The 2500-nt window shown below is 49.2% G+C and overlaps 5 non-coding genes across 5 annotated transcripts; 3 read left to right on the top strand and 2 right to left on the bottom strand.

Annotated features, from left to right (window-relative positions):
- The first annotated feature begins 221 nt into the window (after positions 1-221).
- On the top strand, positions 222-293 carry TRNAW-CCA (transfer RNA tryptophan (anticodon CCA)). Its single transcript has one exon. It is a non-coding gene; the product is annotated as a tRNA-Trp (tRNA).
- A 71-nt stretch (positions 294-364) lies between these two features.
- Positions 365-435, bottom strand: TRNAG-GCC (transfer RNA glycine (anticodon GCC)). Its single transcript has one exon. It is a non-coding gene; the product is annotated as a tRNA-Gly (tRNA).
- Positions 436-1589: 1154 nt separating this feature from the next.
- TRNAN-GUU (transfer RNA asparagine (anticodon GUU)) lies at positions 1590-1663 on the top strand. The gene has a single exon. It is a non-coding gene; the product is annotated as a tRNA-Asn (tRNA).
- Positions 1664-1906: 243 nt separating this feature from the next.
- On the top strand, positions 1907-1978 carry TRNAW-CCA (transfer RNA tryptophan (anticodon CCA)). Its single transcript has one exon. It is a non-coding gene; the product is annotated as a tRNA-Trp (tRNA).
- Positions 1979-2049: 71 nt separating this feature from the next.
- On the bottom strand, positions 2050-2120 carry TRNAG-GCC (transfer RNA glycine (anticodon GCC)). Its single transcript has one exon. It is a non-coding gene; the product is annotated as a tRNA-Gly (tRNA).
- Between the last annotated feature and the right edge of the window lie 380 nt (positions 2121-2500).

Raw genomic sequence — 2500 nt, 5'->3', positions numbered from 1 at the left:
ACTTTAATAAATCATAGTAATGTGCCTTTGGTCTAGAGCTCCTGCGTGAGACCCTTTCCCTGAACATTTCAATCCTCTGCGTTCTCTCTGCACCTGCACTCAATTTCATCAATAGGATGGAAAACAAAAAGCCGCACCTTGTAATACAACCCTAGGCATATAAGGAGGTGGGCAAAAATGAAAAGGCTCACAACATTTGCTGATGTGACTCCAAAAGCAAGGACCTCGTGGCGCAACGGTAGCGCGTCTGACTCCAGATCAGAAGGTTGCGTGTTCAAATCACGTCGGGGTCACTGTTTCCCATTTTATGCCCCACTGAGTTCCCATATTTGATTTAGAAAGCAAAGTCAAAAGAACACAGCCTTGCATTGGCCGGGAATCGAACCCGGGCCTCCCGCGTGGCAGGCGAGAATTCTACCACTGAACCACCAATGCTTCACATGTGTAGCTGAGAGACAGAGCTCTGTCCAAGACAGTGATGAGGCGCACGCACTCAAATTGCACACCTATGAACAAAGTGTGTGCAACAGACATTGGAATGCCAACGTTTCACATGATGGCAAGAATCAGATGCAGGAGACTATAAGTATGAATGTTTTTGCATTTGCTGAGGTCACTGGCTTGGGACTAGTGTTGTGGTTATCAGGGCATGATGGCAGGCTGCTCCCGACAGAAGTGGCTCATAGAAGGCAGCCTCCAGATCACCAGCACTATTGTGTTTCAGATCATGTCACTGAACTCTCCTCCTTAAAAATCCTTCCCACTGTCTTTGCCAAATTCCCTGTCCTCCCCGAAATGCTGGGGTGAAACGGGCAGAGTTCTGCGCCCTGCGTCCCTAACGCGCTCCCAACGCGGCCTACAGCCCTGGTCGGACACAGCCCTGGTCGGGCTTAGACCACTGGGGCCTCTGGAGAGCAAGACCTCCAGAAGCCTATGGTCAGGCCTATTGCACAGGCATTTTGTGCCTGGCCATTCCGGGATTGTTGTGTTTCAAGGCCCAGCCATCAATACTAATGTGATGGCTTTCCCTGAGAACCCTCATGTCCCTGTCCTCCCAAGAGCCCGAGCTTTTATGTAAAATAAGGTGTGCACCTTGGGCCTTCCCCTTTGCGCTCTCTGCCCCCTCTCTTTCTCCAAAGCTGAGCTCTGCAGGTAAATGTATCTATCTGAGTGAGGGGCTAGGGAGGGCCTTGCCCAGCAGTCTTACAAAGCAAGAGTTCAGAGAAAGCACCTGCTCTGGGAAGGAGACTCCGCTCACAGAGAAGACAAGTCTAACATGCCACAGTGAAGATTGGATGGGCAAGACACACGCCTGACAGGCTGGTAGAACACCACCAGAGGAGCAGATAGCTACGCTAAGAAGGCCACAGAAAAGTCATACATGTATCTCATACACTGGGACTGGTTGTAATACTGGCCCTAACACCATTAGATAGTAGTCTGCGCATCATAACACCCAACAGTGACAAGACACTAAGCAAATGGCAAATGCTGCGTAGGATAAAGACGCCTTATATAACACAAGCTCAAGGCAGGCGCGCACACATAAAGATATATGTTGAGTCTCAGGAGATGTGCTTTTGTCACTAGTCTTTGTGGCGCAATCGGTTAGCGCGTTCGACTGTTAACCGAAAGGTTGGTGGTTCAAGCACACCCAGGGACGTTTCCTTTTGCATGCATGAAGCACTTTAATAAATCATAGTAATGTGCCTTTGGTCTAGAGCTCCTGCGTGAGACCCTTTCCCTGAACATTTCAATCCTTTGCGTTCTCTCTGCACCTGCACTCAATTTCATCAATAGGATGGAAAACAAAAAGCCAAACCTTGTAATACAACCCTAGGCAGATAAGGAGGTGGGCAAAAATGAAAAGGCTCACAACATTTGCTGATGTGACTCCAAAAGCAAGGACCTCGTGGCGCAACGGTAGCGCGTCTGACTCCAGATCAGAAGGTTGCGTGTTCAAATCACGTCGGGGTCACTGTTTCCCATTTTATGCCCCACTGAGTTCCCTTATTTGATTTAGAAAGCAAAGTCAAAAGAACACAGCCTTGCATTGGCCGGGAATCGAACCCGGGCCTCCCGCGTGGCAGGCGAGAATTCTACCACTGAACCACCAATGCTTCACATGTGTAGCTTAGAGACAGAGCTCTGTCCAAGACAGTGATGAGGCGCACGCACTCAAATTGCACACCTATGAACAAAGTGTGTGCAACAGACATTGGAATGCCAACGTTTCACATGATGGCAAGAATCAGATGCAGGAGACTATAAGTATGAATGTTTTTGCATTTGCTGAGGTCACTGGCTTGGGACTAGTGTTGTGCTTATCAGGGCATGATGGCAGGCTGCTCCCGACAGAAGTGGCTCATAGAAGGCAGCCTCCAGATCACCAGCACTATTGTGTTTCAGATCATGTCACTGAACTCTCCTCCTTAAAAATCCTTCCCACTGTCTTTGCCAAATTCCCTGTCCTCCCCGAAATGCTGGGGTGAAACGGGCA

Source organism: Triturus cristatus, chromosome 4_2, assembly GCF_964204655.1.
Source record: "Triturus cristatus chromosome 4_2, aTriCri1.1, whole genome shotgun sequence".
NCBI lineage: Eukaryota > Metazoa > Chordata > Amphibia > Caudata > Salamandridae > Triturus > Triturus cristatus.
Note: the sequence above shows the minus strand (reverse complement) of the source record. Positions and strands in the feature narration are given on the sequence as shown.